At 42.8% G+C, this 17,734-nt stretch overlaps 1 pseudogene; it reads right to left on the bottom strand.

Annotated features, from left to right (window-relative positions):
• Positions 1 to 1,227: 1,227 nt before the first annotated feature.
• Positions 1,228 to 5,655, bottom strand: LOC109736838 (uncharacterized; annotated as a pseudogene).
• Between the last annotated feature and the right edge of the window lie 12,079 nt (positions 5,656 to 17,734).

The raw sequence follows: 17,734 nt of genomic DNA, 5'->3' as shown, positions 1-17,734 counted from the left end.
TGTGTGTCGACATAGTTGCATGAGTTTGTATGAATTTGAGATATGATAATTGAGATGTCCGAATATGGGTTGCATTTTTTAAGAAGTGCCCGCGTGCTCGTTCGTTTGGACGCGTCCGCGAGCGTTTGAATGCCGAATTTATTAAGTCCGGCTGTAGATGCTCTTATCTTGGCACACCCAAGATATATGAACATCCAACTTTCGGCTCCCAGTGGAAAGTTTATTGAAGCTAAAACGGAAAGACCTGCTTAAGAAACAGCTTGACATTACCTGCTTAAGAATCACTCCCTTTGTCCTGAGATGTTATTATAGCCAATATGTAAGTATATTGGCTGTAATAACATTTTATCTTATATACTCCTTTCGTTTTTAAATATTTGTTTTTTTAAGATTTCAACAAGATCTTATGTACTACTTCCGTTTTTAAATATTTATTTTTCTAAAGATTTCAACAAATGACTACATACGAAGTAAAATGGGTAAATCTACACTTTAAAATATGTCTATATACATCTGTACATGCTAGTCCATTTGAAATCTTTAAAAAGACAAATATTTAGAAACGGAGGAAGTAGTATGTATTATGAGACAGAGGAAGTACTTCCTTTGTCCATGTTTATTTATAAGTCCCCTCTTTTAAACTAAACTACACGCTTCGTCCACTAAATTGCCGAAAACTAAACTACGTGCTTCATCCATCTGCCCAAGCTTAATCGATCACGGTCCGTAATTTCCCGGACTGCCTTGAGTTTTGCACAATCTGTCCATGGAAGCACTGGAAATGCCACATTTGACTTTGCGCCAACACAAGGTGCCTTGGTGCACGTACAAGACAGTTCATGGAGGCGGGATAACAGATGCTAAGATCCATTTGGTGCACGTTGCAGAGAGAGAAAAAAAATCTCTGAAAAACAGCTCTTGCTGCAACCTGAATAAACCTAACCATTTAATCCTCTTGTGATTTCGCATAGAAGTAACAGCACAGCTATGACTTCACAATACAAGCATCTGGACGAAAGGAAAGGGCTAAGAAAAGTTACCATATTAGTTATTACTCCCTATGTAACTTTTTATAAGACGTTTTCAGAGTCCATGACTGTCAAAAAACGTCTTATATTAAGTTACGAGTTACGGAGGGAGTATTATGCAACAGAGAACAGTCACACACATTTATTTATATATATGATCTTTCCCAAAATAAATTCACTTCTAAGAGAAAAAACCAACTGATAAAGAAGTTGCACATTATCAACTAGAAAGAGATGAAGAAGCAGCAGTTTGGGATGTTCTGCTTGTCCGTTTTTACCTACGTGTCATCTGTAAGACAACGCATCACAACATGTAACCAGTCATACTGAATACTAGTAAAATAATGATGATCATTACAGCCATCACTGTTAACGTACATGAAACCTACTAGAACATACCGTCATCACAACATCTAAAAACGGAAGTACCAACGCATTACAACAAGAGCTCACTTACTCCTGGTAGACAGGTTTATTCACCTACCGAAGAAAGTTCTCCATAGCTTCGCCTTGCACATCTGCCACCAGCTCTCCGTCTTTTGTTTGTAGAATTCATTGTCAAGGTCTGCCACCCTCAAGACACGATCTCTCACAGTTGTTAACAATTCATCCAAGGCAGTGATTCTCCTCACCAGAGAGTTCTCATCATCAACGTCAATACAAAGTAGGAAGGCCTCTATCTCTGCAACATTTACTTCACCGTCCTTAATCAAAGCTTCTTTGAATGATCGTAATGCTGTTATAAGGGCTGATGAAGCCTTCTCTGTGCTCTCAGGACCAACATCTCCAAGGCTGTCTCCAGTAACTTCAGATTCTGAATCCTCCTGTGACAAAAAGGGAATTCGGTGTAAAAAAGAATTCAAGTGTTTGTAACTTTGTATAGACAAATATGTTCAACGCAATATATTCTGGTAATACAGATCATATTATCTAGCTTTAACAGAAGCAATGAAAGTGAAATAAGATACCGATACACCACTCACCACTGCCATCTAGAACTTTTAAAATCTACTATCATTATAATATGAAAGCAGTTGAAAAAGTAACGGAGTTAATGGGCGGTGAATGTTTAATTGGCTTTAACATCCCTAATTAGAAACCAAACCAATATCTATAAGATACAAACTCCTCTATCCAACTGAAATTTATCAAACTATTATTTTTATTTTATTGAACAATAGGAAAAATGGTTAAGATTTAAGAAAAGAAATGATCAGTTAAGATTCAATGATTAAAAACACACCCATAATAGGTTTCAAGAGCAAAAGAAACAAAGTAGAATATGTTTGCTGTTTTGCAAACAGATTGGAAGATGTCTGACTGTTTTTGGACAATCCTTTTCTAAAGAACATGGCCTATTTGGACTCTAGATGGATTAGCTACTATAAGAGACAAATATGCACCTGCAAAACACATATACTTTGCGTCCCTTAAAAAACATGCAAGAGGTTAGATAGTGCCATAAGGGATAATCATGTGTAATATCTAACAGTTGAAGTCAAAGCTTGAATGATGTTGCTTACAAATGCGTTGGCTGAATGCTCAGTTCTCATTGGCAACAAATTATAGAAAAAATTATTCATTAAGTAAGATGTAAATTTAAAGCTGAAATAGAAGATAGCAAAATGCAAAGGCGGAAGAAAATGTAGAAAAAGAAAGAAAATGTGACTTCAGTTGAGAATATAACTTATCTATATCCAAATATTTAAACACTACTGAAAATTCTAGCTATTGTTATACTAGTTATAGATTATGTATGTGAAGCTTTATGATGATGCTACAATATAATCTGCAGAAACCCTCTAAATATTTAAGATACTGATACATCACTGCCATCTAGAACTTTTTAAATCTACTATTATTATAATATGAAAGCAATTGAAAAACAACAGTTGAGATTCGGTGCAACTAATGAACGGCTAAAATTTAATTAATTTGAGTGTCTTGACAGTATTCAAACTATTATCGGGAATAAAAAAGAAATGTTAAGATTTTACGGAGTTAAAACGATTAATGTTTAATTGCCTTTGACAGCCCTACTTAGAAACCAAACCAATATCCAACTGGAATATATCTGTGGGTGGGGGGGGGGGGGGGGGGGGGCAGCCCCTTTGGGTCTACTGTATGCAGACTTTCCCTACATTTCTGTAAGAGGCTGTTTCCAGGACTTGAACCCATGACCTCATGGTCACAAGGCAGCAGCTTTACCACTGCGCCAAGGCTCCCCTTCAACTGGAATATATCTAACTATAAATTTTATGTTATTGAACAGTAAAAAAGGTTGAGATTTAAGAGAAGAAATGAACAGTTAAGATTCGATGATTAAAAACACATCTATACTTTGGTTTAAGAGAGAGAGAGAAACAAAGTTGAATATGTTTTCTGTTTTGGGGACATATTGGAGGATGTTGACTCTTTTTGGATGCTCTATTTTTAAAGAACGTGGCCTATTTGGACTCTATAGAAGGATTAAGAACCATGAGAGATACATATGCACCTAAAAAACACATATATGTTGCGTCCCTCCAAAAATACACAAGAGGTTAGATAGTGCCATGAGGATAATTGTGTGTGCTGTCTAACAGTTCAATTCAAAGCTTCAATCATGCTGTGTACGAACACAATGGCGGAATGCTCAGTTCTCAGTGGCATCAAATTATCCAACACATATATGTTAAAAAAGATGTAAATGTAAATCTGAAGTGGAACACAAAAAAATGTAGAAGGAGAAAGAAAATGTAACTTACCATTTAGCATATAACTTATCCATATCCAAATATTTAAACACTACTAAAAAAATCTAGCCGTTCATATATATTAGTTATAAATTATGCATATGGAGCTTTATAATAGTGCTATCATACAATCTGGAGAAACCCTCCAAATATTTAAGCACTACTGAAAATCTAGCTACACATATACTCCCCCAATAAACTAATATAAGAGCGTTTAGCTAACGACTTTAGTGATCTAAACGCTCTTATATTAGTTTACGGAGGGAGTACTAGTTATAGATTATGTATATGGAGCTTTATATCATAATGGTATCATATAATCTGCAGAAACCCTGATGCTAGAAGTCGATAATTTTGCATCCTTGTAGTAATGTACATTGTACAAGTGGTTGAGGTCATCTACTATTTTTTTTATGAAGAGTAATATCACTGCCAGCTCCTCTACTATGGGTTATGCAAGTAAGACATGTTACTTTCACTAAAGCTGATAGCATATTTTCACAGCAATACATCAATGCAATCCTCTCAGGAAACTTCATTGCATACAATCTACGGGCCAGCCATTAAAAAGAATCCTTAGCACCATGGTCACACAGAAGAATAGGCTCACCATGCTGACCAAAGGAGGCCACGCCAAGTAGGGATGGATAGGGCAGCCAAGTAGCTCTCTTCTCTTGAAATGCTGGTTCAGCTCCGCTGTTTCCAGAGAGAAGGACATGAACCACTCAGGGGATTTGAACTGATCCATGAAATTCTTCCAGGGGCAAACAGAAAGGTATACAAAACCATTGAAAACTGCCATAAGTCGCACCGAGATTGTATCTTCCGCTGAACAGTTGGTGACCTCCATAAAACTAGCGTGCAACAGGAACATCTTGTGCAGCACAAATCTCTCGACGCCATCATCACCGGCTGCCGAGATCCAAACAGAAAGCGTGTGTTCCTTCTCATTTACGAAACAGAGCCTCCCATCCTTGGTCTGACCAATCTTAAATTTTGGATCTGCCTCTCTCGAGGGCGCCGGCAGATCCATTCGAGAGAATTGAAAGGTATCTGTGTTGAGCACCAAAATGAACTCTGTGATAACCCCCTCGAATTCCCAACAGATAAACCCACCCACCATCGTGTGGGTTGTGAACTCGAAGCCCTCAGGCACCAGCGTCGCAGTTTCCGGAAAAATCTGCCACCCCATGGTGTCCGATGAGAAGACAGCAATGCGTGCCCAAGCCCATGAGTAGTCGTGACGGACACAGACAACACCGGACGGCCTCTGACCCTCTCCGGGGAAGAGTGTGTGGAACTCGAGGGAAGTGCCGTCCGGCATGTCGCGGTGCCCCTTTGGGTGGAGAAACAGGGCCATCTTTTGGGGGTCGTAGTAAGCTTCCTGCTTGGTGCTCCGGTTTCGGAGGGGGATGTAGCCGTCATCATCGTACTCAAGCGAATGATGGGAGAAATCGATCCCCCAGTCGGAAGCGTCGTAGTCTCCGACTCCGAGGGGACCGAATCTGGCGGCAATGGGGCGCCGTGAGGGGTGAAAGGTAGGTTACTACATTGTGCATGTAGGGTGACAAGAAGACAGCGAGGAGCGGGGGCGCGTGGAGCGCGCGGAAGCGGCGGCGGAAGGGGCGGGACGAACGGACGGCGCCGAGGAATGCGCGGCAGGTGAAGGCGGCGGAGGCGAGGCTGGGGAGATCCGGGAGGCGGAGGAAGATCTCTCGGAGTTGGTCGTCATCGAGGGCACTTATGGTGGTGGGAGCGGGTGGTACAGGGTGCTCCGGCGGCGGCGGCGGGTGGGAAGCCATGGCTGCCGAGCTCAGGCGGCCACGGATTTGGGAGACCTAGCCGCTTGGAAGTGTGCTTTTCCTTTTTTTTTTTTGAACGGGAGAAGCGTCCCAAATAACCAGAGAGCTGCATTAAACGTAGAGCGGTGATACGGTGCAGTTTACAGCAGGGCCCAAAATGAAATAAAGGTTCACAGACCGCTCCTTGATTTTTACAAGCATGACCCCAAAGAGTGAATGCAAAAATGCAATCCGGTCCAGATCATGCCCAACGGATCTACTTAGGCCGTCGCTAGGTCGAGACCACTTGGGAAGTAGAAGCCATGGACTCTGAGCCGAAGATGATCCGCCTTCGTTTAGCTTTCAATCCGGAGGAAGAAAGGCGGACGCCCTTTGGCCAAAAGAATCAATGGCGGGGTAGTGGAGGCAGACAATCGATCGCCGTTGACGGGCGTCGTAGCTCCTTTTGCGAACACCATTGACGATGAGCTCGTTTCTCACATACTCTTGGAAGAGTTAGGAATAAAAGTTGTGGTTTTTTCACACGAGTCTGTGAGATGGTATTTATTGGCCCAAGAGGGGCTCATTGAGAGAAGAGATTACGAGGAAAGGTGTGCCCACAAAGTAGCATTGCTTGGGCAAGGGAAAGTGTTTGTATGGGAGAGGGGGGAATAGAAAACTCTTGTTGACGTCATGTCTATTTTTAAGATACATAAGAGGTTTGCACAACTAAAATTTGGTGCTTTAATGATGAACAAGAACAAAAGGATGCGCTGGTTTTCTTGGTGGAAATTCTGTTTCTCAAAGAAGATAGGCAAATTGAGGTCCATGATTTCAGTTCATTTAGCTCAGCGATGTTGGCAAGCAATGTTGGAGGCTAATCCAAGGTCCAAATTATTTATGTGCGAGTGTGCTCAAAGCAAAACATTCCCATAATACTCATATGTTTAGTGTCATGCCTGGAAAAAACATCTTTTAGTTGGCAAAGAATCCTCTACGATTTTCAAACTTCCAACTAGGGGTATATCCAGGGGACCGGTGATGGTAACAATGTGTATATTTGGACATGTCCATGGATCACAACTAGTCTGAATGGGGTGGTGATGACAAGGAGGGGTGGTGCCATTATTTAGAATGTTGATGATTTGATTGATTCCATAATGCGAGTCTTGGATGAAGAGTCAGTGAGAACTAGTGTGGTGATTGGCGTTTAAAAAGAAGTGCCGCTCCTAGCAAAGACCACAAACACTGGAAATATCGTTATTTTTTCTGTTCACTCGATTGATGACATTACATTCATCTAGCATATGGGTATCAACACAAATTAATGTATGATCACCAAAGTTCATTTCCACAAATCTTATGATGTTGAGTTCATCCCGGAGAAAAAATGATGTGTTGGTCAACATATCGAGAAGTATCATTCCAAAACTTAATACAACCCCACAAGTTAATTTATGACCGCCTCCAATATTCTAAAAATATACTAGATCAATAATCATGATAGCAATAAATAATTATATGCCAGTCACTTTCAAAAATAATAATTATATACTCCCTCGGTTCTATAATAAAATAATAATTATATACTCCCTCGGTTCCATAATTATTGTCGTGGAGTACCAAACAACTATACCTAGAATCTTAGAGTCAGATATCCCATAGTTCCATTCGTAATAAATGAGCTTGAATCTTCGAGTGTTCTTAGTTTAGAATCAGTGTCGAACCTCGCTATGCCAAAATCTCCCAAACAAATACTCCAATAATTAGGCGTCGTGGTATAACACCGATGCTATTTTTTAGTCCAATAGCGTATCTCCTAGGTCCCAGAGATCACTCTAGCGCGTCGTGTAAACCGTAATGGAGGGAGTATTCATATGCATGTGCCAGAGTGTATTAATAGGCTTCAAATCACAATGGATGATGGTCGTCCCACTATCATTGTGTAAATAATCCAACACATAGGCTATGTTAGTACATGCTTATGCTTTGAGCTAAGCCTAAATGCCTTCTAGCTGTCTGATTCCCTTGGTGATGCAAAAGTGTCCAAGTTCCCACGGGGAACTAAAGCATAAATTAGGGATCTAAAACAATTGCATTTGTTGTCCTGTGGAGCATTCAATTTTGAGAGGAAAAATGTTTACATGACAAATGCCTCTCAACGCTTTGCACTTGAACGTGAAACTTCCGTTGGCGCCTCAAATCTCAAGGTGATGTATCTTAGACCACCACTTCTATTTTGACTTGCCTCAAGTTGCATCTGCACACTAAACTGTAACTTCCTTAGCCAATTAAGTTAATCTTAGAGAAGTCCACAATAAGAAACTCTAGGGAATCCCATAAATAAGGCAATAATGAAAGTGTAGTTTTTGTGTCCTCGCACGGTCTACAAAGCAAGTCTACAATGCCAGTGACACACAACCAATTAGGCCCTTCCCAATGCTCCACGATGTATAGGTGCTAAGGGTGCCACATAGGCAAAAAATGAGGTGACAAAGCAATTAAAGAGGAGAGAGAACATTATAGTGACCTCAGGGAGGAAATGGTAATAAACGTGTGAACCTATGCAAAATGACTACCAACCAATGCATGAAGGAGTTTAATTGTTAAATAATTTAATGATGAAAGCTTAGCTACTCTATAAAAAGCTAAGCACCTATGCATTGGGGAGACTAGTGTTGCTAAGGCTGCTGCCAATGCATCGGTGCTTAGATGAGGTGCTAAGCACATTAAATAGCTTAGCAACTATACTCCCCAATGCATAGGTGCTTAGCTTCTTGTAGCTAACCTTCATTCCTTTAATGCTTTAGCAACTAAAGTTTTTCATGCATTGGTGGGATTTTTTCATTTAAATGTTTTGCCTAGGATCAGACGCTTGGCATTGTTTCTTCTTGGGGTCACCACACTCATCTCCCTCCTCTTAATTAACTTGCCACATCAGATTTTTTGCCTACATGACAGGCTTAGCACCTGTATAAGGTGGAGCATTGGGAGGGGCCTAAGAGTTTTAATGCTCTTAACACCTCATGTAAGCACAAATGCATTGGAAGTGACCTTATTGGGTGTTGGAAATATGCCCTAGAGGCAATAATAAAATGGTTATTATTATATTTCCTTGTTCATGATAATTGTCTATTGTTCATGCTATAATTGTATTAACCGGAAACCGTAATACATGTGTGAATACATAGACCACAACATGTCCCTAGTGAGCCTCTAGTTGACTAGCTCATTGATCAATAGATGGTTGCGGTTTCCTGACCATGGACATTGGATGTCGTTGATAACGGGATCACATCATTAGGAGAATGATGTGATGGACAAGACCCAATCCTAAGCATAGCGCAAGATTGTGTAGTTCGTTTGCTAGAGCTTTTCTAATGTCAAGTATCGTTTCCTTAGACCATGAGATTGTGCAACTCCCGGATACCGTAGGAATGCTTTGGGTGTATCAAACATCACAACGTAACTAGGTGGCTATAAAGGTGCACTACAGGTATCTCCAAAAGTGTCTGTTGGGTTGGCATGAATCGAGACTGGGATTTGTCACTCCGTATGACGGAGAGGTATCTCTGGGCCCACTCGGCAATGCATCATCATAATGAGCTCAATATGACTAAGGAGTTAGCCACGGGATCATGCGTTACAGAACGAGTAAAGAGACTTGCCGGTAACAAGATGGAACGAGGTATGGGAATACCGACGATCGAATCTCGGGCAAGTAACATACCGATAGACAAAGGGAATTGTATACGGGATTGATTGAATCCCCGACATCGTGGTTCATCCAATGAGATCATCGTGGAACATGTGGGAGCCAATATGGGTATCCAGATCCCGCTATTGGTTATTAGTCGGAGAGATGTCTCGGTCATGTATGCATGGTTCCCGAACACGTAGGGTCTACACACTTAAGGTTCGGTGATGCTAGAGTTGTTATGGGAAATTGTATGTGGTTACCGAAGGTTGTTCGGAGTCCCGGATGAGATTCCGAACGTCACGAGGAGTTCCGGAATGGTCCGGAGGTGAAGATTTATATATGGGAAGTCCAGTTTCAGTCGCCGGAATGGTTTCGGGGGTTATCGGTATTGTACCGGGACCACCGAAAGGTGTCAGGGGGTCCACCGGGTGGGGCCACCTGCCCCGGAGGACTTAGCGGGCTGAATATGGGTGGGAACCAGCCCCCTAGTGGGCTGGTGCGCCCCCAAGGGCCCAAGGCGCCTAGGGTTGGAAACCCTAGGGGGAGGGGGCGCCTCCCACCTGCTTGGGGGCAAGTTTCGCCCTCCTGGCCGCCGCCCCCCTCTAGATGCATCTAGGGGGGCGACCCCCTCTTCCCTTCCCCCCATAAATAGTGTGGGGGTGGGAGGGCAGCCGCACCCCTTCCCCTGACGCAGCCCTCCCCCTCCAACACCTCCTCCTCCTCCATAGTGCTTGGCGAACCCCTGCCGGAGAACCGCAAGCTCCACCACCACGCCGTCGTGCTGCCGGAGCTCTCCCTCAACTTCCCCTCTCCCCTTGTTGGATTAAGGAGGAGACATCCCCGGGCTGTACGTGTGTTGAACGCGGAGGCGCCGTCCATTCGGCGCTTGGATCGGATCTTCCGCGATTTGAATCGCTGCGATTACGACTCCATCAACCGCGTTCTTGTAACGCTTCCGCTTAGTGATCTTCAAGGGTATGAAGATGCACTCCCTCTCTCTCATTGCTAGTATCTCCTAGATTGATCTTGGTGACACGTAGGAAAATTTTGAATTATTACTATGTTCCCCAACAGTGGCATGATGAGCTAGGTCTATGCGTAGATTCTATGCACGAGTAGAACGCAAGTAGTTGTGGGCGATGATTTGTTCAATTTGCTTACCGTGACTAGTCTTATCTTGATTCGGCGGCATTGTGGGATGAAGTGGCTCGGACCGACCTTACACGTACGCTTACGTGAGACAAGTCCCACCGATTGACATGCACTTGTTGCATAAGGTGGCTAGCGGGTGTCTGTCTCTCCCACTTTAGTCGGACCGGATTCGATGAAGAGGGTCCTTATGAAGGGTAAATAGCAATTGGCAAATCACCGTTGTGGCTTTTGCGTAGGTAAGAAACGTTCTTGCTAGAAACCCATAGCAGCCAGGTAAAACATGCAACAACAATTAGAGGATGTCTAACTTGTTTTTGCAGGGTATGCTATGTGATGTGATATGGCCAAAAGGATGTGATGAATGATATATGTGATGTATGAGATTGATCATGTTCTTGTAATAGGAATCACGACTTGCATGTCGGTGAGTATGACAACCGGCAGGAGCCATAGGAGTTGTCTTAATTTATTGTATGACCTGCGAGTCAATGTAAACGCCATGTAATTACTTTACTTTATTGCTAACCGTTAGCCATAGTAGTAGAAGTAATAGTTGGCGAGACAACTTCATGAAGACACGATGATGGAGATCATGGTGTCATGTCGGTGACGAAGGTGATCATGCCGCGCCTCGAAGATGGAGATCAAAGGTGCAAGATGATATTGGCCATATCATGTCACTTTATGATTTGCATGTGATGTTTGTCATGTATACATCTTATTTTCTTAGAACGACGGTAGCATAAATAAGATGATCCCTCACTAAAATTTCAAGAAATGTGTTCCCCTAACTGTGCATCGTTGCAAAGGTTCGTTGTTTCGAAGCACCACGTGATGATTGGGTGTGATAGATTCTAATGTTCGCATACAACGGGTGTAAGCCAGATTTACACATGCGAAACACTTAGGTTGACTTGACGAGCCTAGCATGTACAGACATGGCCTCGGAACACGAGAGACCGAAAGGTCGAACATGAGTCGTATAGTAGATGCGATCAACATGGAGATGTTCACCGTTGATGACTAGTCCGTCTCACGTGATGATCGGACACGGCCTAGTCGATTCGGATCATGTATCACTTAGATGACTAGAGGGATGTCTATTTGAGTGGGAGTTCATTAAATAATTTGATTAGATGAACTTAATTATCATGAACTTAGTCTAAAATTGTCTTTACAATATGTCTTGTAGATCAAATGGCCCACGCTAATGTTGCCCTCAACTTCAACGCGTTCCTAGAGAAAACCAAGCTGAAAGACGATGGCAACAACTATACAGACTGGGTCCGTAACTTGAGGATCATCCTCATAGCTGCCAAGAAAGCATATGTCCTTGAAGCATCGCTAGGTAACGCACCCATTTTCCCAGCAACTCAAGACGTTATGAATGCCTGGCAGTCGCGTAGTGATGATTACTCCCTGGTTCAGTGCGGCATGCTTTACAGCTTAGAACCGAGGCTCCAAAAGCGTTTTGAGCAACACGGAGCATATGAGATGTTCCAAGTGCTGAAAATGATTTTCCAAGCTCATGCCCGGGTCGAGAGATATGAAGTCTCCGACAAGTTCTATAGTTGTAAGATGGAGGAATACAGTTCTGTCAGCGAGCATATACTCAAAATGTCTGGGTTACACAACCGCTTGTCTCAGCTGGGAGTTAATCTTCTGGATGACTCGGTCATTGACATGATCCTCCAGTCGCTTCCACCTAGCTACAAGAGCTTTGTGATGAACTACAATATGCAAGGGATGGAGAAGTCCATTCCTGAGTTATATTCAATGCTGAAATCAGCGGAGGTGGAGATCAGAAAGGAACATCAAGTGTTGATGGTGAATAAGACCACTAGTTTCAAGAAAGGCAAGGGTAAGAAGAACTTCAAGAAGGACGACAAGGGAGTTGCCGCGCCCGGTAAGTCAGTTGCCGGGAAGAAGCCAAAGAATGGACCCAAGCCTGAGACTCAGTGCTTTTATTGCAAGGGAAATGGTCACTGGAAAAGGAAACTGCCCCAAGTACTTAGCGGATAAGAAGGCTGGCAACGCCAAAGGTATATATGATATATATGTTATTGATGTGTACCTTACCAGCGCTCGTAGTAGCTCCTGGGTATTTGATACCGGTGCAGTTGCTCATATTTGTAACTCAAAACAGGAGCTGCGGAATAAGCAGGGACTGGCAAAGGACGAGGTGATGATGCGCGTCGGGAATGGTTCCAAGGTCGATGTGATTGCCGTCGGCACGCTACCTCTACATCTACCTTTGGGATTAGTTTTAAACCTCAATAATTGTTATTTAGTACCAGCTTTGAGCATGAACATTGTATCTGGATCTTGTTTAATGCAAGATGGCTACTCATTTAAATCCGAGAATAATGGTAGTTCTATTTATATGAGAGATATGTTTTATGGTCATGCCCCGCTGGTCAATGGTTTATTTTTATTGAATCTTGAACGTGATGTTACACATATTCATAGTGTGAATGCCAAAAGATGTAAGGTTGATAATGATTGTCCCACATACTTGTGGCACTGCCGCCTTGGTCACATTGGTGTCAAACACATGAAGAAACTCCATGCAGATGGACTTTTGGAGTCTCTTGATTATGAATCATTTGACACGTGTGAACCATGCCTCATGGGCAAAATGACCAAGACTCCGTTCTCCGGAACAATGGAGCGAGCAACCAACTTGTTGGAAATCATACATACTGATGTGTGCGGTCCAATGAGCGTTGAGGCTCGCGGTGGCTATTGTTATGTTCTCACCCTCACTGATGACTTAAGTAGATATGGGTATGTCTACTTAATGAAACACAAGTCTGAGACCTTTGAAAAGTTCAAGGAATTCCAGAGCGAGGTAGAGAATCAACGTGACAGGAAAATAAAGTTCTTATGATCAGATCATGGAGGAGAATATTTGAGTCACGAGTTTGGCACGCACCTAAGGAAATGTGGAATTGTTTCACAACTCACGCCGCCTGGAACACCTCAGCGTAATGGTGTGTCCGAACGTCGTAATCACACTCTATTGGATATGGTGCGATCTATGATGTCTTTTACCGATCTACTGCTATCATTTTGGGGTTATGCTTTAGAGACTGCCGCATTCACTTTAAATAGGGCACCGTCTAAATCCGTTGAGATGACACCGTATGAATTATGGTTTGGGAAGAAACCTAAGCTATCATTTCTGAAAGTTTGGGGATGCGATGCTTATGTCAAGAAACTTCAACCTGAAAAGCTCAAACCCAGATCGGGAAAATGCGTCTTCATAGGATACCCTAAGGAAACCATTGGGTATACCTTCTACCTCAGATCCGAAGGCAAGATATTTTTTGCCAAGAATGGATCCTTTCTGGAGAAAGATTTTCTCTCGAAAGAAGTAAGTGGGAGGAAATTAGAACTTGATGAGGTACTCCCTCTTGAACCGGAGAGTAGCGCAGCTCAGGAAGATGTTTCTGTGGTGCCTGCACCAACTAGAGAGGAAGTTAATGATGATGATCATGAAACTTCAGATCAAGTTGCTACTGAACTTCCTAGGTCCACAGGGACACGTTCCGTACCAGAGTGGTACGGCAACCCTGTCCTTGAAATCATGTTGTTAGACAACGGTGAACCTTCAAACTATGAAGAAGCGACGGCGGGCCCGGATTCCAACAAATGGCTTGAAGCCATGAAATCCGAGATATGATCCATGTATGAAAACAAAGTATTGACTTTGACGGACTTGGCCGATAATCGGCAAGCCATAGAGTATAAGTGGATCTTTAAGAAGAAGACTGATGCGGATGGTAATGTGTCTGTCTATAAGGCTCGACTTGTCGCTAAGGGTTATCGACAAGTTCAAGGGGTTGACTACGATGAGACCTTCTCACCCATAGCGAAGCTGAAGTCCGTCCGAATCATGTTAGCAATTGCCGCATTCTATGATTATGAGATCTGGCAAATGGACGTCAAAATGACATTCCTTAACGGTTTCCTTAAGGAAGAATTGTATATGATGCAGCCGGAAGGTTTTGTCGATCCTAAGAATGCTGACAAGGTATGCAAGCTCTAGCGCTCCATCTATGGGCTGGTGCAAGCATCTCGGAGTTGGAACATTCACTTTGATGAAATGATCAAAGCGTTTGGGTTTATACAGACTTATGGAGAAGCCTGTATTTACAAGAAAGTGAGTGGGAGCTCTATAGCATTTCTCATATTATATGTGGATGACATAATATTGATGGGAAATGATATAGAACTTTTGGAAAGCATAAAGGCTTACTTGAATAAGTGTTTTTCAATGAAGGACCTTGGAGAAGTTGCTTACATTATAGGCATCAAGATCTATTGAGATAGATCGATGATACATCTTCATCGTATCTACTCTTCCAAACACTTTTGCCCTTGTTTTGGACTCTAACTTGCATGATTTGAATGGAACTAACCCAGACTGACGCTGTTTTCAGCAGAATTGCCATGGTGTTATTTTTGTGCAGAAACAAAAGTTCCCGGAATGACCTGAAAATCAACGGAGAATTATTTTGGAATATATAAAAAATACTGGCAAAAGAATCAAGGCCAGGGGGCCCACACCTGTCGACGAGGGTGGGAGGCGCGCCTGCCCCCCTGGGCGCGCCCCCTGCCTCGTGGGCCCCCTGGTGCTCCACCGACCTGTAAGTGCATCTAGTGCCCCTTAGTGATTTTGGTGTATTGAAGACTTATAGGTTAAGGGACTAATGTGTTTATGAGTGTACACAGGTCTATAAGTCTATGAGGAGTTTGATATTTACAGAGAAAGTCGACCCCTAAAAATGAAGTTCTTCGACTGAAGACTTTGGATTTCTGAAGACTTTCTGAAGACTTTGAAAGTGAAGAAATTGGTGTGACCTTGAAGACTTGGTATTCATTTGAGGAACATGAAGCGTGAAGACTTTTGTTTTCATAGTTTCATTTTCTCTTTCTTGAGTCATAGGAAACACCGTACTGTTAAAGGGGGTCGAGGAAATACTAAGGAAAAATTTCCATGTGATGCTCAACTCAAAATCCTACACCTACCAATCCCTTCGAGTGAAGCCATTGGAAATCTCATACAGTTCAGTCATATTCTTTAGTGACAGAAACGAAATTCTTCTGGTCTCTGAGGAATTTGTTCTGACTGAGGAGTTAGGAATTCGCCAGTGCGGATTGCCTACACAGTGAGGTACATGATAGCCCTGAGGAATTTGATACTCAAATTTCCGACCGTTGTTGTGCTATGCGCCAGCTGTCCCAAAATATCTACCCACCCAATGGTCATATCATTGAAGGGCATTTATGTCTTATCATGTCGGGCTGCTCCCTAGGCTATAAATAGCCGCCCCCTACAACCACTAGCTGGTTGGCTGCTCCGAGAGAAACGGACACTTGTCATTTGAGAGCATCCCATCCTCTGAGGACTTTGAGCGAAAATCATCAAGTGAGGAAAACCCAAACCCAAACACCTACAAACCCAAAGTGATTGAGCATCACTAAAGAGATTGATCCTGCGTGGATCCGACGCTTGTTACCTTTGAAGACTGTGCTTCTTCCAGACGGTTAGGCGTCATGGTCTAGAGCATCCAAGAGGAATTGTGGATCGCCGAGTGACCGAGTTTGTGAAGGTTTGGAAGTCACCTGAAGACTTACCATGAGTGATTGGGCGAGGTCTGTGTGACCTTAGCTCAAGGAGAATACGGTGAGGATTGTGTGTCCGGGACTGTGTGTCCTCAGGTTTAAATACCTAGCCGCTCCAACCAGACGTACAACTGAGACAACATTTGGAACTGGTCTACCAAATCATTGTCTTCACCAAGCTTACTGGTTCTATTTCCTCAACCTTTCTCATTTCCTCATAACTGTGTTGTGTGCTTGTTCATATCCGTTTAAAGACTTTGACTAAAGACTTTCTCAATTTCCTCAGTTCAATTTCTTCAGTCTGTTTGTCTTCATCCTGTGTTTTTCCTGTGTTTACGCTTCCTGTACTCTGTGCTTGTCTTCATTTCATCATGATGACCATGTTTGTGTTCTGTTATGCTTACTTCTGAGTACTTATTCCGCTGTAAGTAGTTCTTCGCTAAGGAATTTCCTCACCCGCAAATTCCTTAGTGAAGAATTCATAAAAATCGCCTATTCACCCCCCTCTAGTCGATATAACGCACTTTCACGAACTCAACTCCAACTCCATATATTCACGTTCGGGGAGAAAAAATCAGAGAGAAGGATTCATCGCATTTTACGATACGGAGCCGCCGCCAAGCCCTAAATTTTCTCGGGAGGGCTGATCTGGAGTCTGTTCGGGGCTCCAGAGAGGGGAATCCGTCACCGTCGTCATCATCAACCATCCTCCATCACCAATTTCATGATGCTCACCGCCGTGCGTGAGTAATTCCATCGTAGGCTTGCTGGACAGTGATGGGTTGGATGAGATTTATCATGTAATGGAGGTAGTTTTGTTAGGGTTTGATCCCTAGTATCCACTATGTTCTGAGATTGATGTTGCTATGACTTTGCTATGCTTAATGCTTGTCACTAGGGCCCGAGTGCCATGAATTCAGATCTGAACCTATTATGTTTTCATGAATATATGTGAGTTCTTAATCCTATCTTGCAAGTCATTAGTTACCTACTATGTGTTATGATCCGGCAACCCCGAAGTGACAATAATCGGGACCACTCCCGGTGATGACCGTAATTTGAGGAGTTAATGTATTCACTATGTGTTAATGCTTTGGTCCGGTACTCTATTAAAAGGAGGCCTTAATATCCCTTAGTTTCCAATAGGACCCCGCTGCCACGGGAGGGTAGGACAAAAGATGTCACACAAGTTCATTTCCATAAGCACGTATGACTATATTCGGAATACATGCCTACATTACATTGATGAACTGGAGATAGTTCTGTGTCACCCTATGTTATAACTGTTGCATGAATAATCGCATCTGACATAATTATCCATCACCGATCCAATGCCTACGAGCTTTTCACATATTGCTCTCTGCTTAGTTACTTTTCCGTTGCCACCGTTACCATCACTACAAAACTGCCATCATTACTTTTGCCACCGTTACCGTTACTTCCATACTACTTTGCTACTAAATACTTTGCTGCAGATATTAAGTTATCCAGGTGTGGATGAATTGACAACTCAGCTGCTAATACTTGAGAATATTCTTTGGCTCTCCTTGTGTCGAATCAATAAATTTTGGTTGAATACTCTACCCTCGAAAACTATTGCGATCCCCTATACTTGTGGGTTATCAAGACTATTTTCTGGCGCCGTTGCCGGGGAGCATAGCTCTATTCTTTGAGTCACTTGGGATTTATATCTGCTGGTCACTATGA

The sequence above is a fragment of the Aegilops tauschii genome, chromosome 2, assembly GCF_002575655.3.
Source record: "Aegilops tauschii subsp. strangulata cultivar AL8/78 chromosome 2, Aet v6.0, whole genome shotgun sequence".
NCBI classification, from domain to species: Eukaryota; Viridiplantae; Streptophyta; class Magnoliopsida; order Poales; family Poaceae; genus Aegilops; species Aegilops tauschii.
Note: the sequence above shows the minus strand (reverse complement) of the source record. Positions and strands in the feature narration are given on the sequence as shown.